Here is a 25,032-nt window from a genome sequence, read left to right as displayed (position 1 = left end):
GGCAGACTGGACCATGAAAGCGACAAAAAAAGGTAGGGTTGGCAAGAAAGAGACGTTTATCAACCGGTGACTGATTTCCTGTTGAACAGCCTCCTGAGGACCTTGTTAAAATGTCAGCGAAACAAAAGATGTATTCTACCAAAAAGAAAGAAACCAAAAAATACATCTATATGTGTCTCCTAAAGATGTTCAAAGAGTTTAATAGGCTTGATCTCTTCACATAGGGAACCAACTGATGAGATTTCTTTTTTCGAAGAGATTTTAGAAAACGAGTTACGTTTTACAACCTTCAAGGCTTGAAAGATTTTTTTCTGTGTACGAATTTGATGATAAGGTACATAATTTTAAACACATTAGGTTGTCACTTGAAGAAAAAACAACAGCATGGCAACAAGTTATGCGCATTTGAATAAGTGCATATAGCCGTTTCAAAGCCGATACTTCAAAGTAGCGGGCAATTGCCTCATTGCCACCAGCTATTGCCTTGGTGCCCCGTGAAAGGTGTCCCCCCTCCCAGTCATGGTCATGATGCCCTTGAAACAGCAACGGGATACATTTACTCAGTCATACAAAGGCGCTTCTATATCTTTACTACCTAAAATAATGGTCCATTTATACAGCTTTTCTACCAAGAACAAACACACGCCTGAATTTTTAAGTGAAACAATGTCACGAAGAAAAAAATCGTCTTAGGAGACGAACATTATTTTAGCATTTACACGTTTTTACCAGTAGGGTCGATTTCACAAAACTCTTCCTAACTTAGGACTAGTCCTAGGCAATGCTAAGACATAGGACCAGTCCTAAGTTAGGATCAGTATTAGGACTGGTCCTATCTCTTAGCATTGCCTATGACTAGTCCTAAGTTAGGAAGAGTTTTGTGGAATCGACCCCTGGTAAACAAACAAAAAAAAACGTTTACGCAACTCTCCTGAAAACATCGTTCTGTGACTTTCACTGTTTTTCCTTCTAAAAAAAAACTTGACGATTAATGAAGCTGAAACTTCTACAGGTAAATTATACTACATACATCCTCATTCACACAGTGACTGGGATTCAACAACAAAAGATTTAACAACATTTTAACCAATCAATTCAAAGCTAGTAGTATAGGGAATTATCAACATCTATGGCCTCTTGATGACACTTTTGTTTTTTAAACAGCTTGATGATGACCGTCTTCTTTGGTTGGTGTGCTACAAAAAATGTGATACTGTGCGAACAAGCGCGACACCCACTTCATATTTCACTATTTTTGCATAATTTGGAAACTGAGCATCGCAGTATGTTGATTGGTTATTTGGAGCCGTTCTGATGGGTAGAGAGGCAATGATCAAGTGCTCATGTTTAAAGATGATTCAGTATTTAGTATCAAGCTAATTAACAAAGTTGTTAAAACAGAGTTTTGTTGACAGCAGAGCGGTCAGCAACATTAAAGTTTTGGTTTTTAAGATCTTCTTCACAATTTGCTTCCAGGCCTGACACTTCACGGAGGTAACGGAGGCGATTGCCTCCATGCCCGGTCATTGCATTGGTGCCCTTGAAATGCTCCAGTAGATATTTCCTCATACGGTGCCCTTTATCAACGAGAAATTGCCTTGGTGCCCTCGCCCTTTCAAAAACAAAGCATACGGGCCTGTGCTTCCGTGTAATGGTCCTCTAGCAAAATGCCAGGTAAAACCAATCAAATATAAATTCTGGCAAAAGCTCAGACAATTAAGGGAATTGAAAAGGTGCTGGCTAGTCAACGAAAACGCAACAGACAAACCCAATTAACTATTACTCAATTAAAACCACCACACGACCACACTGGCCCGATGCTAACCGCTGGCCTCATGCCTGCGGTCAAGGGTTAATTTCGAGCCGTGAATATGTTGTGCTCATAAAAGAAGCATAAACAGGGCCAAATATCATATAGAGCTGCTAAGCACAAACATTTGCCTATGCATGAAATTTTTACCTTGATAAAAAACAGGATGACCAACAAAATTTCCACATGATTTTCAGTATTAAGCGAGCAACAGCTGAATACCAGTAACAAGCAATATGAAACAAATGGAAATTTGGTTGGTAAGCCTGTTTTTATCAAGGGAGAAAGTTCATGCTAAGCAAAATAATGTTTGTGCTAAGCCGCTCTTTGAAATTGGGCCCTGTTATCATGAAACAGCAGTGGTTTGTTTCTGGTTCGTAGGAAGCAGTCAGCAATTTTCATTGTGGAGCTTGCAAAATGCTATACACAAACAGAAGCAGTTGCTAGTCAAAAAACACCATAATACTCATTTCAAGTGTGTATAATTGCTGGACAAAATAATTGACAGACAAGTAACCTTGTAAGCAGCGAAGCTAGGGTAACATTTTAGAGGGCACGGGACATTCAACTGCGCTTTTGAAGGGGCACTGCAAGATCCCTCAGGGCGTAATTTCATAAAGCCGTTTAGCAGAAAATATTGCTTAGAGATTTGCTTTGCTCAGCAAAACAAAATAGTAAAGCACCAGTCACAACGATGTAAACTTAATGCAATAAGGGCTGGTAACCTATTTCTGTTAAGCAATACTTGTTTGTGCTAAGCACGTTTCTGTGCTTACAGGTTTTTATTAAATTCGGCTCTGAAAGGGACACTTTTACGAGGAAGATGTAAATTTGTGTTAGCAATTGCGAGGGGCACCACAGCAACAAAAACACAGTGCACATGATAATTACTGGTTTCCTTCGGTTATTGCTGGGGGTGCACCAATTTTTCTAGGGGCTCTACTGGCAAATCGAAGAGTTACATGTCCTCGAACCTGAAGAAAATAACGGTTGTTTTCCCCCATCAGGCAGATATCAAAATGTCTGAAAATGTCTCAACCGTGTTTAATGGTTTAGTATCAATTAAAATTTAAAAGGGGGAACAGATTGCCTATTATAGATGTACTATTTACTAAATACTATAATTCTTAAGCAGTCGAAAGTATATATAAAATAACAGGACAAAAGAAAATTATACAATCAATCCAGGGAAATTATTCTAAAAATATCATCGTTATAATACACCGAAGAAAAAAAAATAGCAAGGTCTTCATATCAGTAACTAAAGGAACAAAAAAAAACAGCCCAACTCTGGAATACTCAACCCATTTTCAGCTGAATTATTCAATTGAGTGTATGCAGGTTGTATGAAACATAATACTGCACCAAGCATCCAATAACACTATCTCTTGACCTAATGACATACATGTCTTAACCCTGCACCTATCAAATGACAGATCATACTTCCATACATTTTTATGAAAATCTTTTCCAGCGTCCTGTCTCGCTTGTTCTCGTTTCACAGGAAGCAGGCCTTTAAGAAAAAAAAGGCGGACTGTTGAATTTTTGTTGGCAAAATGTTTTTGACGGGGGACGATTATTTATATTCTTCGCGATTTCGATTCTCTCTGTCCGGGGGAAAGAGACACAAAGGACTAAAAGATGATATTGTATTACGCCACTCATGTTTCCCCATTTATTAAATACAAACAAGTCCTTTGTCAACGCATGAAATGAATCATTTCTTAAGATAAATCTCTTTGAGTATGGGTTTGTCTACTCAGCTCAGATTGCACAAAAAGGGAAGGGAACACTGTAAAAAAAAAAGGTACAGTTTAATTTTTTTTTTTTTTTTTTGAGAGTAAACGATAACCTGTCTCATCTTCTTATCAAAAACATGATCAATATGTTAATTTCTTAAATTGTCTCTTGCAATTTTTATAAGCAGTGGAACACTATTGGTAATTACTCAAAATAATTATTAGCATAAAACCTTACTTGGTAACAAGCAATGGGGAGCTGTTGGTAGTATAAAACATTGTGAGAAACGGCGCCCTCTGAAGTAACGTAGTTTTCGAGAAAGATGTAAGTTTGCACGATATTGATTTCGAGACCTCACAGAATTGCATCTGAAAGCACACAACTTCGTGTTACAAGGGTGTTTTCTCTCCATTATTATCTCACAACTTCGAGGACCAATTGAGCTCAAATTTTCACAGGTTTGTTGTTTTATGCATATGTTGAGATACACCACGTGAGAAGACTGGTCTTTGACAAGGACTCGCTACCAAGTAAAGGTTTTATGCTAATAATTAGTTTGAGTAATTACCAATAGTGTCCACTGCCTTTAAGACTCATCTGAGTCATCACTTTTAACAGTCTTCAAAAGCAGAGAGGTACAGCAAGAACAAGCAATGTTTCGTTCTTGAAAGGGCAAGGGCACCAATAAGTTTTTGGTTTTGATAGAGGGCATCGAGGCAATGACCAGAGGGCATGGAGGCAATGACCAGAGGGCATGGAGGCAATGACCAGAGGGCATCGAGGCAATGACCAGAGGGCATTGAGGCAATGACCAGAGGGCATCGAGACAATGACCAGAGGGCATCGAGGCAATGACCAGAGGGCATCGAGGCAATGACCAGAGGGCATCGAGGCAATGACCAGAGGGCATCGAGGCAATGACCAGAGGGCATCGAGGCAATGACCAGAGAGCATGGAGGCAATGACCAGAGGGCATCGAGGCAATGACCAGAGGGCATCGAGGCAATGACCAGAGGGCATCGAGGCAATGACCAGAGATCATGGAGGCAATGACCAGACGGCATCGAGGCAATGACCAGAGGGCATCGAGGCAATGACCAGAGGGCATCGAGGCAATGACCAGAGGGCATCGAGGCAATGACCAGAGGGAAGCGAGGCAATGACCAGAGGGCATCGAGGCAATGACCAGAGAGCATCGAGGCAATGACCAGAGGGCATCGAGGCAATGACCAGAGGGCATCGAGGCAATGACCAGAGGGCGTTGAGGCAATGACCAGAGGGCATCGAGGCAATGACCAGAGGGCATCCAGGCAATGACCAGGGGGCATTGAGGCAATGACCAGAGGGCATTGAGGCAATGACCAGAGGGCATCGAGGCAATGACCAGAGGGCAACGAGGCAATGACAAGGGGGCATCGAGGCAATGACCGGAGGGCATCGAGGCAATGACCACAGGGCGTTGAGGCAATGACCTGAGGGCGTTGAGGCAATGACCAGAGGGCGTTGAGGCAATGACCAGAGGGCATGGAGGCAATGACCAGAGGGCATCGAGGCAACCACCTTCATTGGCTCCGTGAAGTATCAGTCATGCAATAGGTGACCGTGTTGACAACCTTGAAAGGTTCACCAGGTGAAAAAGCTTGTACATATGTAACATGTCCTGCAGGCTAGTCAACCCCCAATAAAAAGAGTAAAGACAAATACTCCATAAAACGACAATAATAAGGAAACTATTATATGATAAGAACCAGTGAACATCCTGGGAAACTTGTTAATATTATGGCGAGCGACTAAGCTGACATGTAACATTGGAGAAAGTTTTGGGCAAACCATAACCCCTCCCCCCCCCCCCCCCCCTTCAATCCATTCAGGTCATTGACTCTTTCGGGGCATGTATTTCATTCTCTTGATTGGGATATTAAAATGAAATGATTTAGTGGTTGGGAATTCTTCATTCCCTTAGGAATCAGCTTGGAGTCAGTCACTCTGTCCAACAGATTATGATAAATCAACAGGTGGTGAACCTGTAACTTTTGGTGATAAAAAAAACCCCAAAAAAAACATGAACAAATATATCATTAAAATTATTTTACACTAACGGCAGTATCAGAGAAAAATATCAAAAAAGAGTAGGGCTATGAATCAAGAACAAAGCGCCCTCTGTCGGGTTATCGCGTTACATTACATTTCGTTACGTTCGTTACGTTACGTTACGTTACGTTACGTTACGTTACATTGCGTTACGAGATAGTGACGTCTTGGACCAAGACTATGTGAACAATATAACTTGGTGCTCGTCACTGCTCTGCAACGACACCCTCCGCATGGACGTCCAATCCATAACTTCTCAACACACAGATTGTGTGAGCCCATACACTGTAAGGGATGTGTTCTAATTACTCAACCACTACTCTCTCCTCCGATTCGCACAACCCATCCCACAGGAGCAGGGGGGGAGGCATAACACTGCCGATCATCACTCCCAGTATTTTATCTCCATCAGCATTTTGATATTACGTGTTAAACTTAGCACACCATGGAGTACCCCCTGGTGACCATGTACCCCTACTGACACACAAGCTCTGCGTCAACATACATCCATGCTCTGGCCGTAGTATTCGGTGATGTGCTACGTGGCCTGCCAAGGGAAGGCATGTTACTATACACGAACCCATGAACTTTACAGAGTATAATGAACTGAAGATTGTAAATTTAGTCTGGTGAAGGAGTCCCACGTGTCCTATCTAGTCCGCTACGGAAGCAATAGGGGGGGGGGGTGTTCTTTAAAGGGGCAGCATAATGTTAGCAGTAATCTTAGGGGAGTTAGTTTAAAGGGACAGTAGTTTTTGGGGGTTTTTTTATGGGGGGGGGGCTGGCGAAATGAAGGGGCTTGGGGAGAGCATGCGCTACACCATTTATATAGTATGAACAAAGACAATTACGCAAAAGGGAGACATACCTCCAACATCATCTAAATAGTTAGTTTGGCATGTAGATCCGATGGTCGCCGGTTCAAAATATGCAAAATGTCTTTGTTCCCCTAAATTTGTTTTAAATGTACCCAGTCAGTTTTTTTCCTTGCTCAATTTAATTGTCAACAACAATTTGCATGAAGAAAAGAAAATTTTCCACTGTGCAAAAAATCACCGAGCTGAATCTTAAATGTCCCCTCAAGATATGCAAATGTTCCTTTTTCTTCCTATTTTCCATTTCTCCAATGTCTTAGGCCGTCTCACCCATGGGTACATGATACTTAGAGTGTTCTTAGAAATAGTTTTATATTTTCTGAAATGACACCCAGGGCGAGATCATATGAATTATTCAGCGAAAGACAATAACATTCGCGAACAGCGGAGTCTTTTGAGGAAGTCTTACGGTCCAGATGCTGTGAGGTTTCAGCGAAGCTTGCATCACTTACATTTGTCATTGTATTTTTATTTTTAAAGCCATTGGACACTTTCGGAACATGAAAACACAAACAAAAGTTCACAGATTTACCAATTAATTACAGGGTTTACAGAAGGTAATGGTGAAAGACTTCTCTTGAAATATTATTCCATGAAATGCTTTACTTTTTGAGAAAACATTAAAACAATTATCAATTCCCGATATCGAGAATTACGGATTTATTTGTAACACCCGTCATGACACGGCGTAACGTGTGTAAACAAGGGTGGGTTTCCCCGTTATTTTCTCCCAACTCCGATTACCGATTGAGCTTACATTTGCAAAGGTGTGTTATTTTATATATATAAGTTGTGCTACAAGAAGTGCTGGCCTTTAGGACAATACTGTTTACCGAAAGTGTCCAATGGCTTGAAATGACATCTTTTGGGGTAGTTTATTTGAGACAACAGTTTTCTGAACTCATCGTTTTTTTTCTTTCTTTGATTCATCCCTTTGGACATATTTAGACATTCACATGATGTATGTGGTGACCAGCCCCAACGTCAAGTTTGGAAATTATTTTGGGTACAAATGAAAATAAATCCATACTTTCAAACTCTGTATATTATCTGCCTACATCTCTGATTGGCTGAGAGTGAAACCAAGGCTGTCCAATGGTGTCCCACAGAACAATTCATGAATAAACATGAGCTGGGTCGACTATCACATCCGTTTTAGGTAAACTATTTTTTGAAGAATCTTTGAAGCAAAAAATGTTTATCAGACAAAATGGCTTGCAGCACGTTTCGAAGTCTTTAATTTCTATCTGAAAGCACACAAATTCGTCCCAAAGGGTGTTTTTTCTTTCATCATTTTCTCGCAACTTCGATGACCGATTGAGCCCAAATCTTCACAGGCTTGTTATTTTATGCTTATGATGGGATACACCAAGTGAGAACACTGGTCTTTGACAATTACCAAACGTGTACAGTGCCTTTAAGGAAAATATTAATCTAACCTTGGAGAAAGCAAAAGTACTCAATTAAAGTTTTACAAGATTTACACAGCTCTCCCTTGACAAATTGACTGGCGAATTATAAGCGTCAATTTAATGTACAGCTGGATGGTTTACAATGTAGTCATTACACACAATATGCAAATGGTGTTTTACTCATTTCTCAAAAACTGCAGCACCTCAGAAAGTAAAATTTCAAGGGGGCTTTCTACTATCATAGTTTTAAAACTGTGTAAGTTTAATGTAAATCTGTGGACATTGTGTTTTTTGTTAGGAAAAAGTACATATACCCTTTAAGTGGGAAATATTGCTTAATAATCTGTTGCTAAGCATTTGAGCAGGACGCACCAAGAGCTAACCACAACCAAAATACGCTGACCAAATTAAGGATACCAGCAATACCCCATTTCACCAGTTACTGGTGGGTCTGCTCATTTTTGCTTGTAGTGCCAAATTTCTTAAAGCTGCTTAGCAGAAACTACTGCTTGACAAATTTCTTTGTAAAGCAAAAATGAAGTCAGTTTTGGCTGGTATCTGTTTCTGTTTACAATACTTTTATGAGCTTAGCAAGTGCTACGCTTACATGCTTTGTGAAATTGGGTCATGGGTATAGTTCGGTGTCATACAGTGCTTAAGCAGGGCCCAATTTTATAGAGCTGCTAAGCACAACAATCTGCTTAGCATGCAATTTCTTCCTTGATAAAAAAAAGGATTACCAACAAAATTTCCACGTGATTTTCCGGGGAAGCAAACAACAGCTAAATATTACCAGTAAAAAGCAATATATGTATATGCAACAAATGGAAATTTGGCTGGTAATCTTTTTTTTTATCAAGACATTTCATGCTAAGCAAATTTTCGTGCTTAGCAGCTCTATGAAAGTTGGCCCTGGTCTATGAAACTGGGTCATGGCAGAGTCCCCACAGCCAAACAAGTCCCGCAGTCTAGTGTTTTTTCAAGCACATACTTTTGAATACTTACTGAATGTATACTTCAAAATGTTCAATTCATTTCCTCCTAAAAGGTCAGCCATCAGAGACACACTCGACTATTGGGACGACAGGTCAGGCCGTTAAAACATTTGTTAAAACACAGGGTTTTTTTTAGTTGGCAGGGAGTTTGAAACTTCATTGCCATTTCTGGATTGTTCTTCAATTTTGAGGAGGTTAAATGCAGTAAAGGCATTGATTATTACTCAAAATAATTATTAGCATAAAACCTCATTTGGTAACTAGTAATGGGGAGAGGTTGATAGTATAAAACATTGTGAGAAACGGCTCCCTCTCAAGATAACTAAGTTTTCAAGAAAGAAGTAATTTTCCACGAATTTGATTTCCAGATCTCAGAATTAGAATTTCAGGTCTCGAAATCAAGCATCTGAAAGCACACAACTTCGTGTGACAAGGATGTTTCCCTCCATTATCTCGCAACTTCGACGACCACTTGAGCTCAATATTTCACAGGTTGGTTGCTATTTTATGCATATGTTGAGATACACCAGGTAAGAAGACTGGTCTTTGACAATTACCAATAGTGTCGGTGTCTTCAACGGTTTATTTTTTGAGCAATTCCTGTCCAAAATCAAAACACACTGAATTAGAATCACCGTATACTCAAACTTTTACTGGTGATTAGGAAAACAAATGAGGGCCTCGTATCATCTCAAAATGCCTCAAATTGAAACAAGTAAACAACCTCGGGGCAAAATATTGGACAATTTTACCAACCCCTACTGTAAAAAGTATGGTCATATTGATTCTTAGATAGATAGATTGATTGATCGATGACATTACTGGTGCGTTGTTGGTCGTTGGTTCTGCTGTTCAGACTGAACGATAACCGGGTTGTGAGATCGGTTAACGTTTTGGTTATGGCGTCAGAAACAATTATTGGTTAGAGCCGCCAAAACGCACCCAGAATTACCGGCTAAAATGTCAATAAAGATCAAGAAATTATAAATCACCTGTGAAAGTTTGCAGCTGATTATTACAGTGTCACTCTGTTACAAAAAAAAATCCGTTATACTCTGCTTAGCATCATTTGAATTTTGCTTAGCTACTTTATGTGCTTATGCAGCTCTATGGAATGAGGTCCTGGTAATAAACTAACTTTAAACACCCCCAACCCCAAACCGTCGGGGAAAAAAGAGGTGGGGAAACCTAAAAATTGGGTGAAGGTCTCGTATTATTTGAGGAAACACAGATCTTCCAACAATTTAGAGAGTTTTAAGACATGTGGTTGTTTATATGATTTAAAGACTATTTACATCAATAGACCAAAAAAACCTGCAGAATTCAGTGCTTGGACACCCTGTAAAGTGTGTAATTCTATATGGGATGTCAAAAACATACATATCAATCACCACTAAAAGCTGCATGAAACTCAAGGTCTTATTGATAGAGGTTTGGGTACTATGCAGGCCAAGTGTTGCTTCCATTGTTGGCAATCTTATACTTTTCAAGGCAAAGTGAGATCGATCAAAACAGATCATGAAATCAGGAAAAATCACGACAAGTCACAACAAAAAACAGACAGTCTACAAACAAGCCTATGGTTTTGATTTGGTGTGTTTTTATATGCAAGTTCACCCTAACAAGACAACAAGCCAATCTTGGTGAGGAGTAACAAAAAGAAAACATTCAAGATCCACAAACAAATCAAGGGAACTGAAGGTAGCAAACAAAATATTTCTTTCAAAACAGTCTGGATTATGATGGAGGAAAACATGCACCACGGGCAAGGAGTTCTAGAAAGCACACTGTTGGAATGGCTCCTTGTTCGACATCTCAGCCAAGCATCAGTGTATGAAGACGCAGGCATTCTGGTATCATGATCACACATTCTGGGCCCAATTTCATAAAGCCTGTAAGCACAAAAATTTGCTTAGCAAGAAATTCCCTCCTTGATTAAAACAGGATTACAAACCAAATTTCCATTTGTTTGCGTATCCTGAAAATCATTTGGAAATTTGGTTGGTAATCCTGTTTTTATCAAGGAAGAAATTTCATGCTAAGCAAATTTTTGTGCTTACCGGCTTTATGAAATTGGGCCCTGATATGAGGAACCAGGTAGGACACACTGCACTGGTGGCAAGTTTACCATGAAAATATCTGTAGTAGAAAAGAGAGGCTGATTACAGACCTACGGTTTGAAGAAAAAAAAAGGTTGTTTGTTGATCCCAACCCATCACCAACAAGATTAACAGCTGACTGAATGCCTAATATGGCTAAATGCTTATAACCATGTTTAACCCTGGTCATAACCCATGGTTTTCATTACTACATCACTCATGTTCAAATGCCAGTCTTTCACCAATGAAAACCATGAAATTGAACCGTCGAGTCGGAAGGGATTCTGGTTTTGCGAACAAGGTGTGTGAACTTTCCAACATCAGAAAATCACTGGAGCTCTCTCATGTTTGGGAACTTCCCTTAAAATTTATTCTGCTCATCAAATAAATTAGGTTTTGCGAACACGGTGTGTGAACTTCCCAACATCAGAAAATCAATGGAGCTCTCTTATGTTTGACACACCAGAAAAGGCACTTCCATAAAACTTTATTCTGCTCATCAAATAAATTAGAAAGAGATTTCAAAATAACACCTAGTAAGGATTGTTTAGAGTAAGTAATTTCTCAATCTAAATGTTGAAGAAGTCACAAAATCATCTCAATTTTATAGCCGATTGTTTAGCTTGTTTTCATTTGCACTATTCCTTCGCTTTTTATGAGAACTGCCTGACTTATGTGTCAATTTTGTTGTCTTAAAGGGAAGGTACACGTTTGGTAATTGTCAAAGACCTGTCTTCTCATGTATCCCAACGTAAGCATAAAATAACAAGCGGTTAGCCTTGTGAAAATTTGAGCTAAATTGGTCATCAAAGTTGCGAGAAAATGGTGAGAAAAACACCCTTGTTGGACGAATTTGTTTGCTCTCAGATAGGAATAAAAGACTTCTGGCTAAAAGTCTTATATTCAGTGAAAAACTACCTCTTTCTCAAAATCTATACTACTTTAGAGGGAGCCGTTTCTAACAATGTTTTATATCATTAGCTCTCCAATGCTTGTTACCAAGTCAGTTTTTCAGTTAATGTTTGTTTTGAGTAATTACCAAACGTGTACCTTCCCTTTAACTAAAATCATAAAAAATCATAAGCAAAATTATCATTGCTTAGCAAAAATACAGCAATTTTTAAGCTTTTAGGAAGGTATACAAATAAACAAACACTCTCGGCATTACAAATATCCGTTGACAGGCAGTGTTGGTGAGATTTGAGCGCAAATCCGCCTCAAAATATAGGTCCATCCAGCGTGGGTCTTCCACGGTGCAATCCTTTTCTAGCATAAGAGATAAACCCCCCTAGCTAGCTTAATGTGAACCAAAATGTTTATCAAACAGTTTGTGTGTGTCAAATTATCATTCATAAAGGCAGCATAACCCACAGCAACGGCCAGCTGCAATAACTGAATAATCAAAACTTGGGGGGAAAAAAGTTTTCAAGATTCCCTGGTTGAGGGTAAGACATGCTTCAGATGACAACATAAACAGCCACGGCAAAATTCGCCACCGGCTAGTAAAAAAAAAATTATTTTGAGGATTTTTTTTCTTTCTGTCTTCTTCTCTTTCTGACTGTCCCCTCCTCTTTTCTTTTGGATGGGAAGTAAGGTGGAGGGGTAGGGGGAAGGAATAACAGATACATGGATCGAGGCAAATGTGGCTTATAAACGATAACTTATTGGAGAGAATTTATGTTCGGACGACTGCAGGGTGAAAAGATGACGCATGATTCAAAATGCGTTATTGTACCCTTGGCTCATTAGTGATCGACTCTTAGGACAGGTGGGTTCCTAGACAAAATGACGCACACAAAAATTGACAGAAAAATTATCACGCAAGCGGCCGATCGTTATAAGGGGGGAGTAAGAAAGTACGCGAGGCACGCACACATTAGAAGCATGTATGTAATCCCTTTCTTAAGGGCACTGGAAATAGCAACATGATTTTTATCATCACGGGCGAATTGATTGAGCCGAGCATTGCTCGCACTTCATCTGATCTCGACTAATACATGCCAAGCTTTCTATCAGAAATATGCTCCGGGCAAGCCGAGTGTAACACTGAAGCACAGGCTTATCGCTTCACATCACTGCTTTCACAAAGACTCTAGAATATGTATATATCTCGCTATGACCATAAAAAAAGGAAGACGAAGAAGGAAAAAAAGGGAAGGAGAGAATATCTATCAGTCATAAAAGTCATAAGACGACGGCTTGTGGAGGTCATAGATGTGTGAATGATCAACAAACGGAGAGAAAATATTGAGACTAAGACGTGGAGAAGGCCATGGAAAAGGACATTTGAACCAGGAAGGATTAAAGGTACACGTACCCTGTCCTTTTATCTTCTTCGCTCTCTGTCTTTAGTTCTTCAAAGTAAGATAACGGTAATAAGCATGAAAAAGTGCAGGTTTTTATGACTAGTGATAAAAATTGTTATCAGTTATGAAAATCAAATGGTATCGGGTATAAGATAGAGGGTGTGGTATAAAGAGCATATGTATTTCACCTCGGTTTTATAAACGTAAGTAAACACATAAATGAACTACATATAAAACTTAGACTCTATAATTTATGATTACATTTCAAAATGAGAAAAGACCAGACTAAAAAGCAGAAGACAATTTTACCATAAATATGCCTGCACGCGTAAACTGTTTTTATTTGAACAAACAGTTAAAGCCCGGTTCATACTTCCTGCGAATGATGCGTCGTGCGAGGCAAAGTTTCTTGCGTCAGCGCGTACCGATTTGAATGCGTCACCAAATTTCGTATTGCAAGTATAATGAACCGGGCTTATTAAAGGCAGTGGACACTTTTTGGTAATTACTCAAAATAATTATTAACATAAGACCTTTCTTGATTACGAGTAATGGGGAGAGGTTGATAGTATACAACATTGTGAGAAACGGCTCCCTCTGAATTGATGTAGTTTTCGAGAAAGAAGTAATTGTCCTCCAATTTGATTTCGAGACCCCAAGTTTAGAATTTGAGGTCTCGAAATCAAGCATAAGAAAGCACACAACTTCGTGTGACAAGGGTGTTTTTTCTGTCATTATTATCTCGCAACTTTGATGACCGATTGAGCTCAAATTTTCACAGGTTTGTTAATTCATGCATATGATGAGATACAGCAAGTGAGAAGACTGGTTTTTGACAATTACCAAAAGTGTCCACTGTCTTTAAGAGAAGATGTATCTCTTATGTCTTAGGAACGGTAATATACTCAGCAGGATTGAATGATAGTTATCAGACTCAAACTCAATATTTGAATTACGACATTTAAAAAACAAACCAAAGATATTGAATTGAAGAAGAATGTGAGACTGGTCATGTTGTGAGTTTAACCAACCTCGTCCTAAAACTACTGGCCTCGCTCCTGCGGCGCAAAGATTAAAGTTTGCTAGTTTTGTGGGAGTAGGACACATTTGAACGACAAAATAATAACATAAGTCTAAGTTATGAAACAATGGCACGTCTTCAATGTCCCTGCTCTGCAGGGAAGCTAATGCAGGGTTTGAACATCAAGGAAATCTTCCCAAGACCACAAGTCTCATCCCAATCACTGGACTGAAAATAATTCTTTCAAGATGTAAAATATGTCTTCTTTTGTGTATGGTTTGCAGGATCAGAGTCACTGCTGACAAAAAGTCTCAAAACCAAGATTCAGATCTTAAAGGAACCGGTTGCCTTGGATCGGTCGAGTCGGTCTTCGAAAAGCGTTTAAAACCGTTTCTTGTGAAATGCAATTGGTTAAATAGATGATTTATCTTAAGTAGAATATAACGATCCACACAAACATGCCTCGAAATTGCACGGTTTTCCTTTTACGTCGCGTAGATTTTGACTCAATAAAATGGCCGACCGTGTTCGTTCGCGACGTGAAAGGAAACCGTGCAATTTCAAGTCATATACTTGTATGGATCATTATTATACTACCTTTAAAACATATGTCTATTCCTTGGCACAGCCTGGACAAAATAGGGAGATGCTAACAAAAAACAATATGGCTAGATAGCACAGAGTGCCGGCACGTTAGTCCAGAGGTTGCAGGTTCGAATCCCACTCTGGTAAAACTTTGTCTTTATTCAACCCAACATAATTAAATGTACCTGTATGTCAGTTTCCCGTGTGGTTTATAACTTGAATTATTACATGAGCAAGCCCTTCACCAACAAGTTTGAATTCAGCAGCAGATTGGTCATACAGATATTTAAAGGCAATGGACACTACTGGTAAATACTCAAAATAATCATCAAACCTTGGTTGCGAGGAATGGAGAGCTCTAGACAGTATAACACATAGTGAGAAACGGCTCCCTCTGAAGTAAAAGAAGAGAGAAAGAAGTGATTTCCCAAAAATTTGATTTCGATACCTCAGAATTAGAATTTGAGGTCTCGAAATCAAGAATCTGAAAGCACACAACTTCGTGGGACAAGGAAGTGAGAAGACTGGTCTTTGACAATTACCAATAGTGTACAGTGTCTTTAACCCAACATTATAAAATTTACCTTAGTCAGTTTCCCTTGTGGTTTATAACTTGAATTATTACATGTACAAACCCTTCACCAAATAGTTTGAATTCAGCAGCAGATTGGTCATCTACAGATACTTGACATGTAGTAAAGTTCGCATGAAATTTGATTCTGGAAATTCCAAAATATCTTCTGCAACTTTAAACCGAACCAATTGGAAATCGAGTAATGTGCGACCTTCAGATGAATACAAAAATAAAATATGACAGCCTCAATCTGAAAGCTCTGAACCTCGTAAATAATCTAACACGTCCATTAAATTTTAAAACTTTGGTTGTGACCTTGTAAGGACCACCCAAGACCTTTGGTCAACCCCCTTCTTGTTCCCAAGAGTAGGTTATCATGTAGACAAAATGTATATCATTATGTCATTCATCACGCATAATTGGTGACATGCATTGAGAGGGTGTCCTTGAAGACACTTTGTAAGATAGTGGAGGATTTTCATCTTAGAATAATTTAAAGGGCAAGTACATCTTACTAGGTTTTTAATAGTAATTCTGGATTGAATCAACACCAAATAATACCAAAATGTCTTTGATTGTCAATGCCCTTCGGACGGGACGTAAAGATGTTGGTACCGTGTGTTGTGTAACGCACGTCAAAGAATTAAGATACACTTATCGAAAAGAGAAGGGGTTCGTCCAGGTGTTTCTGGTTTGATTGGCTGCATATTGCGCCAGAGCACCTTGTAAACCATTACATGGTGCTGTGTAGGAGTATGTCCAATAATTCAAACTTAGCCCCACATACCTTGGAGCAAAATACTGTTTGTTAAATTTAAAGGCAGTGGACACTATTGGTAATTACTCAAAATAACTATTAGCATAAAACCTTACTTGGTAACTAGTAATGGGGAGAGGTTGATGGTTTAACAAATTGTGAGAAGCGGCTCCCTCTGAAGTGACGTAGTTTTCGAGAAAGAAGTCATTTTCCACGAATTTGATTTCGAGACCCCAAGTTTAGAATTTGAGGTCTTGAAATCAAGCATCTGAAAGCACACAACTTCGTGTGACAAGGATGTTTTTTCTTTCATTATTATCTCGCAACTTCGACGACCGATTGAGCTCAAATTTCCACAGGTTTGTTATTTTATGCATATGTTGAGATAAACCAAGTGAGAAGACTGGTCTTTGACATTTACCAATAGTGTACAGTGTCTTTAAAAGCGCCTTGAGCGTCACTGAGTGATGGATAAAGCGCACGAAGCCTCTGTTGTTATTTTGTACGTGAATCCCACAGAGGTAACCTTTATTGCAAAATGCTAAACGACCTTACCCATTAGAAAAATTGAATTCTAGTCCATAAATAATGGCTTCGTTTCTCTTAGAAGACATTGGATACCTTTTGTAATTGTCACAGACCAGTCTTCTCACTTTGTGTATCTCAACATAATGAATAAAATAACAAACCTGTGAAAATTTGAACTCAATTGGTCGTCAAAGTTGCGAGATAATAATGGAAGAAAAAACACCCTTGTCACACGAGGTTGTGTGCTTTCAGATGCTTGATTTCGGGACCTCAAAATCTACCTCTGAGGTCTCGAAATCAAACTCAAATATTTTGATGGAAAATTACTTCTTTCTCGAAAACTACGTTCCCTCAGAGGGAGCCGTTTATACTATCAACAGCTAGCTCTCCATTGCTTGTTACAAAGTAAGTTTTTAAATATTTTGAGTAATTACCAATAGTGTCCAGAGCCTCTGAATCATTCCATGATTGCCGTTATCAATCTCCATCAAGTATAGCAATAATTTCTAACCGAGGTGATGTCATTTTTTTGAAAAGTTAAATAACTTCCTATTCCACTCTCAGATAGAGTAGACTGTCCCAATTTTCCACAACAGAAATCGCAGGGCAAATTTGTTTGAACGAGAACAATAAGATTCACAGGTGGGTTGCGAAAGAGATCTAAAATGTTAAATTTCAGAGCCCTGATTTGCGGGGTTTTTTTTCAAGCTTAGCAAGGAATTAAACAAAAATGTCCTTCTGCAGGTCTAAAGATAATCCCGATGTTGGTCGTGTTTCTTGTTAAAGGCATCATCAAGAACAAAGACAATTGGGAACGAGGTTGGAAGAACTCTATTTTTCTCGAAAAATAAATACTTACTTGTGAATATTCCCATCTTCTTCCGCCTAAAGCAGCAGGAAATGACTGAGAAATCCATAGATGAATTAAGTGTCAAATGAACTCTTGTGTGCACAGCACCTTTAATGACGCAATTTAAAGTCACTTTAATAAAATTATACTCTCCCCTTATTGCCATCTTTTGATGTGACAACTAAATATAGCCCTAAGGCTCTGATGAACAGCGCCCTCTAGTGACCCCCTTTAAACACCCAAATGGAAACATGTTTGTCTGGTCAGTTACTTTTTTCCAATTTTGCTCCCCCCAATCTCTTTCATATAGCACCAATGTATTTAAAACATACAAAATGCAGCCTAAATTCAATTGAATAAATTAGCTATTGATTTTGACCCGGGGCAAAATCGTTGGGAGATGGGGACAATTTTTTTTTCTTTTTTCTTTTTTTTTCTTTTTACTTTTTACTCCCGCATACACAAAGGACCTGACATTCCAGATTCATAGATGTAGAGATTTATGAGTCTGCAATCTAAAGCGACGAGGAAGAAGAAAAAAAACTCAAAATGAAGAAGAAAAGTGTGGCATTTCCAAAGATAATTATCAACATGAATATGTTTTCAATATGCCCTAAAATACGCATACATGTTTATAAACTGTGAATATTTCATACTTTCATCCCAAGGGAAATTATTCAGAATGTCTCAGCTCGAGCGGGTAGAGAATAAAGTGCCGACCTTTATGGTGTGACTGTCCTCTCAGACCTATGATTTTTAAACTTTCATGATTTATCAACTGCTGAGTATTTACTGTACAATCAGCCAATATTTGTTTGAATAATTATTCAGAAGTCTGGGTCTGTTATGGAGATGGTTTGGGGGTTTGATGGGGAGGGGTGGTGGGGGGGAAGACCGGATAAGGAAGGGGGAATGGGAAGAGGAAATGGGGTTGGAGAATTGACTTGAATTGGGAGTATAATTTAGCATGATTTGCGAAGGGGAACGAAGAACTCGCAAAGGTTTTAAGAAGGGTTTGGGATTGGTTTGAAAAGGGGAAAGGAAAGACGGATGAAATTCTTAAGGATGTTCAGGAATCATTGTTGAAAACAGCAGCAGACAAGACAAACATCAGGGCTTACGTGTAAGGAAGGAGATGAGGGTTTTTAAACCAACATTTCGGAGGGGCGGGTCAAAGGGGAGTGGCAGGGGAGTTCAGAGGAGCTGCTTACAGGCAGTGGACACTATTGGTAATTACTCTAAATATTTATCATCGTAAAACCTTTCTTGATTACGAGTAATGGGGAGAGATGGATGTACAAAACATTGTGAGAAACAGCTCCCTCTGAAGTGACATAGTTTTTCCACTAATTTGATTTCGAAACCTCAAGTTTAGAATTTGAGGTCTCGAAATCAAGCATCAGAAAGCACACAACTTCGTGTGACAAGGGTGTTGTTTTTCTTTCATGATTTCCTCGCAAATTCGACGACCGATTGAGCTCAAATTTCCACAGGTTTGTTACTTTATGCATATGTCGAGATACACCAACTGCGAAGACTAGTCTTTGACAATTACCAATAGTGTCCACTGTCTTTAACACAGATGTCTATGGATAGATGTAATTGTTTTCATTTTAAATTGCTGTAGGTGCATGTAGCTGAAAAACAAACAAAATTGTGAAAAACAAAAACAATATAAACCATATTCAATAAGAGACGGAGCTAAGGGTATATGGGCAGGAGGGGGGGGGGGGGGGGGCTGGGTATGTTGACTGTCAAGAGACTTAACCAGGACAGATTCATTACTCCACCTTTTAACAAACAGAACGCAAGCCACTGTGAAATATGCACTCATAATTATATTTTACCGTCGACGTCCTTTCAAATTAAAAAAATCATTCGCAATGTTTTTCTGGAAATTGCTAGGCTCTTTTTCTCTTTCTCTCTCTCTCTCGGTTAACAGTTCTGTTGCCATGCCTCATGCGAACGTACTAACGTTCACAATCGCGGAAGGTAATCCTTTCCAATAAACCAAACTCTGTGACAAAATTACAGTATATTAAAATGGTTCTTGTATTGTAAGCGACTTGGCCCAGTTGATTGTTGATGTTAACACCCGTGTATTAATAGCTGACCGATGTGAGGCGAAATCATCTGGAACAAGCACCGAGGTGTACATTTAACAGCTTCAACAAGGCATGTTTACGGACCGGAGACCTCTGTTCATAAGTTGGTTCGAAGTGTAACTATACACACACAAAACAGACATGCTGATAATTTACTGTATAATGCGACTAGAAGAACAATATTTAAGTCATTGGGTGGTTTTCTTTAACCCCTTTTTGCCTTGGAATAGGCAATGAGACCGTCATTTAGGCAACAAGAAGCACGCTGGATGTCTCACTAAAGTAACATGCAACGTAATCCAGCAAGACGATCAGAGCATACTGATCGAAACGTCGAGTTGAAACCAACGGTTCTTTTCAGAACCACCCCAACTCATTTAGAGATAGTCATCACATGGTGTTACCGCAAACCTTGCCATATAAAATCCAACTAATCCAGCAACATAAGTCTTGTTTTTTTTTAGATCATATTTTTGATTAATTATACCCCCACATGCCTGGAATCAAACGGAGGCCATGTCCTCTGTTGCCCATCGGTCCTGGCCTTGGTGCCCCATTCAAAACTTTCCCATAAAAGAGAACACCAATTTTGCAGTAGTGTGTATCCCACTCAGGTTTTTTTTTTTTTGGCCGTCTAAATGTTTTCTTTAGCTCAACTTATACAATGTTGTTTGTTATCTTTGTCGAACCAGCCTTATAATCTTCTACCGAACTACTCGGTCCCAAATTTATATTCTGTACTACTATCTGGTTCATTCTGATGCACTGTTTGTATTCATCCCTCTTAGCATCAATGCTCTAAAGGTACCGTAACATACACGTAATGTGTCAATCTTTCCCACCTGGCCAACAAGTAGAACTTGATACTTGCGCATTACCTGGCAAAGGCTGACCATCTACAGGTGAGGTATACAAATTTGAATTTCTAAAAAAAAAAATCTTGAAAAGGGGAGGGGGTATATTAAGAGAGGGGTTTGTGAGTTAATAATGTTTAAAGGATTTGGGTACCTTTTCAAAATGTCCACAGATTTACATTAAACTTACAGGGTTTGAAGATAATGATAGTGGAAAGCTTCCCTTCAAATATTACTTACTGAGGTGCTGTAGGTTTTGAGAAATGAGTAAAACAATGTCATGAAAATACGTTTGTAAATGATTAAAATAATTTTCGTATCATGACACGAACATTATTTTCATGACATTGGCGCCACCAACGCACCATCCCAGTTTAGCTTCCTACGTGAGCTGTTTAGGGATTAAACTACTCAAGACTCAAGACATTGTTTTACTCATTTCCCAAAAACTACAGCACCTCAGCAAGTAATATTTTCAGGGAAGCTTTCTACATATCATTATCTTTAAACTGTGTAAGTTTAGTGTAAATCTGTGGACATTGTGTTTTTTGTCCTACAAAAGTTACATACACCCTTTAAAAGCATTGTAGTCTATTGCAACTTGGCTTAAACAAAGTCTTACCACTTTCTTTTGGGCCATTTAAAGGGAGGTAACGATTTGTAATCAATCTTAAAATGAATGGCAATAAAAACAATCTTTTGATAATATGAAGCATTTTGAGAATCATTTCGAAGTAATGTGGTTATGGAACGGTATATCAGTTTTTGTGCGCCAAAATTTTAACATGAGAAACGGTTGTATCAGATAGGTTTCTCAGATTGTGACGTATTGTTTCTGCATGGATTCGCTTCAGATTTTAAAGGCAGTGGACACTATTGGTAATTGTCAAAGACTAGTCTTCACAGTTGGTGTATCTCAACATATGCATAAAGTAACAAACCTGTGAAAATTTGAGCTCAATCGGTTGTCGAAGTTGCGAGATATTAATGAAGGAAAAAACACCCTTGTCGCACCATGGTCACACGAAGTTGTGTGCTTCCAGGTGCTTGATTTCGAGACCTCAAGTTCTAAATCTGAGGTCTCGAAATCAAATTCGTGGAAAAATTACTTCTTTCTCAAAAACTACGTCACTTCAGAGGGAGCTGTTTCGCACAGTATGTTATACTATCGACCTCTCCCCATTACTCGTAATCAAGAAAGGTTCTATGTCAATCATTATTTTGAGTAATTACCAATAGTGTCCACTGCCTTTAAGCGATATCTAAAAACGCGAACACCTTTTTTGCGAAGTGAATTTTGACAGTTTAAATGTAGCCCAATAGGATTAAAACAATCAAACGGTTCCACAAAAGGAAAGGTATATCCTTCCCTTTAGTAATGTCTCAATGACAGAGAAATACCTAAATTCACACGATTGCCATGTTTTACTTTACACAATAGGAAAATATACAGGTTTGTTTAAAGGCAGTGGACACTATTGGTAATTGTCAAAGACTAGCCTTCACAGTTGGTGTATCTCAACATATGCATAAAATAACAAACCTGTGAAAATTTGAGCTCAATCGGTCGTCGAAGTTGCGAGATATTAATGAAAGAAAAAAACACCCTTGCACACGAGGTTGTGTGCTTTCTGATGCTCGATTTCGAGACCTCAAATTGAGGTCCCGAAATCAAATTCGTGGAAAATTACTTCTTTCTCAAAATCAACGTCACTTCAGAGGGAGCTGTTTCTCACAATGTTTTATACCATCAACCTTTCCCCATTACTCATAGTCAAGAAAGGTTTTATGATGATAATTATTTTGAGCAATTACCAATAGTGTCCACTGCCTTTAAAGGAACACGTTGCCTTGGATCGGACGAGTTGGTCAAAACAAAAGCGTTTGTAACCGTTTTTTATAAAATGCATATGGTCGGAAAGATGTTATAAAAGTAGAATACAATGATCCACACAAGTTTGCCTCGAAATTGCGTGGTTTTCCTTCTACTGTGCGAACTAACATGGTCGGCCATTTATGGGAGTCAAAATTTTGACCCCCATAAATGGCCGACGTGTTAGTCGACGAGGTAAAAGGAAAACCACGCAATTTCGAGGCATGTTTGTGTGGATCATTGTATTCTACTTTTACAACATCTTTCTACCCATATGCATTTTATAAAAAACGGTTACAAACGCTTTTCAAAGACCAACTCGACCGATCCAAGGCAACGTGTTCCTTTAAGGGTAATATCAAACCAACAATGGGTGGGGGAAAAACACACGCACAAAAAAAAGACGACGTGTGCTGGTCTTACAAAAACATGATGCATGCATGGGCTATCACAAACAATGGTCCATGTCACATAAACCCCAGAAATGTTTACTCTGAGAAATTTAGTTTAAAATAATTGTGTGACATAATACGTCTTGATAAATGATCCGGAGCGGGAACTAAGAGGAAGAAGAAAAAAAGTTCCGCAGCGTGAGGCTCTGGCATAACTCCCAAAATTGCTTTTAGAGGATTGAGGGTAACTATGCAAATGGCTCAGTATCATTTTCTTGTTGTGGCAATCTGAGAAAATGGGGCCAATGAATGCAGGCCCGGGCTTGTCATTACACGGGAACGCAATACAATTGTGCAAATTTAGACAGGGAGAGTGGCCGATATTCGGAGCGATTTTTTGTTGTTAGTTTTTCTTCTTTTTTTCTTCTTCTCTCGTCTTCATTCAGTTGGAGGGAGGAGGGGACAGGAGATGCTTTAGTGATTGTTAGTGTTCTTTTTGGGCGGTTTCAGGTATCCAGGTAAATTATGATTGAGTGGGTTGTGCAAATGAACCAAATCTGGCCATGTGTGCACTGGTGTTGGTTACATTGACTAGCTTTAACAGCAACTCCTATACAGAACCATCCGCTCTAGGAATAACATGTAGTATCAATCCACAGAACTAAATCGGGTTGCTCTTCAACGCAAATTAAAAAAGGGGACGATTGGTGTTATAATTGGAGAGCTTTAGAAAAGCTGACAACATTTCAAGATGAATTCAGCTGTCAGTTTGATAGAGTTGTCAAATGGAGGATCATATACTTTGGTCATGACGACCCCGAAAGACACAAATTGTGTTTAAAAATATTTGAAAGCCTACCTTGTAGAAATCAGTAAGCATCCAGCAAAATTATTCGCCTGAAATGCACCCACCGATTAAAATAATTTAAAAAAAAAAATTAAGTTGACAAATTTTCAAAGATCGCCTTGGGCAACTTTTGGAGATTCATATTTCGATTTCGATGGTGTCTGTTTGTGAATGCAGTTGCCAGAGATGCGGTTGGTACCCGCGGCCATGTGTATGGAGTTGACATTCTTAATAAAAATACCATGATAGCAGTTTTCTGTTGTTTTCTCACCAAGTTTAGAACTGTATGCAGCTGAGTCTTTCAAAGGTGAATTTTATTGTTAATCTTTTTAATAATTAATAATAATTTAGCCAAAAATCAACAAGAGCAGGTCACTAAAGTCTGTGGAAATCGTCGAGTAAACAAAATAATAAGCAGTTCTTTAATCAAACCCATGTGGATCCAAGGGCAAGCTTCTATTACAGTAAACAGATTTTCAACTTTCAATTTTCAATTTTGCTACAACAGGCCTAGACAAAAGTCCCCCTGTTATCAAAGTCCACATCTAATGGTTTCCTTTATTGATTCAAGCATGAATGCTATTTTGTCTAAGGGGAAAAGGCAGTTGTACCTCAAACCACTACGTATCAGGCAAAAGGTAGATTTGTACTTGACAATTTCTAGGGGCACAGAGGCAATTGCCGGGGGCATCCAGGCAAGTGTTGCCTCCGTGAAGCATCAGGGATAAACACTATAATTTGTACCTATAGTACTTGAGTTTATCATCCCTACAATGCATGCAGTGATTTACATGAAACCTGCCTAAGGAGGAAATGAACTATAACCAGCCGGACCACTTGGCAAGAATTCGTCACTAGTCCTCGGGTGTTTTTACTCGCATTTAGTCGGAAGACCATTGAAGAGAGAATCTGTGCATCTCGTCTTTATCCCCAAATCAACATTACAATCACTGTCAAAATCTATCACAAATTATGGTGCCTTAAAGGCAGTGGACACTATTGGTAATTACTCAAAATAATTATTAGCATAAAAACTTTCTTGGTGACGAGTAATGGGGAGAGGTTGACAGTATAAAACATTGTGAGCAACGGCTCCCTCTGAAGTGCCATAGTTTTCGAGAAAGAAGTAATTTTCCACGAATTTGATTTCGAGACCTCAGATTTAGAACTTGAGGTCTCGAAATCAACCATCTAAACGCACACAACTTCGTGTGACAAGGGTGGTTCTTTTTCTTTCAGTATTATCTTGCAAGTGCGATGACCGATTGAGCTCAAATTTTCACAGGCTAGTTATTTTATGCATATGTTCAGATACACC

The 25,032-nt window shown here is 39.0% G+C and overlaps 1 protein-coding gene across 3 annotated transcripts in view; it reads right to left on the bottom strand.

Annotated features, from left to right (window-relative positions):
- LOC139935459 (uncharacterized) overlaps nucleotides 1-25,032 on the bottom strand; it is a 93,686-nt gene that overhangs the window by 56,785 nt on the left and 11,869 nt on the right. Inside the window, exon 3 of one of the 3 annotated variants that reach the window (XM_071930088.1) lies at nucleotides 10,951-11,062. The exons of the other annotated variants lie outside the window; for them this stretch is intronic. The gene's annotated coding sequence lies outside the window, so the exon portion shown is untranslated. Of the gene's footprint in view, nucleotides 1-10,950; nucleotides 11,063-25,032 lie in introns of those variants that run through there. 3 annotated transcript variants of the gene reach the window in all.

This window comes from Asterias amurensis, chromosome 3 (genome assembly GCF_032118995.1).
Source record: "Asterias amurensis chromosome 3, ASM3211899v1".
Lineage (NCBI taxonomy): Eukaryota > Metazoa > Echinodermata > Asteroidea > Forcipulatida > Asteriidae > Asterias > Asterias amurensis.
This window is presented reverse-complemented; position numbering and strand designations above follow the sequence as displayed.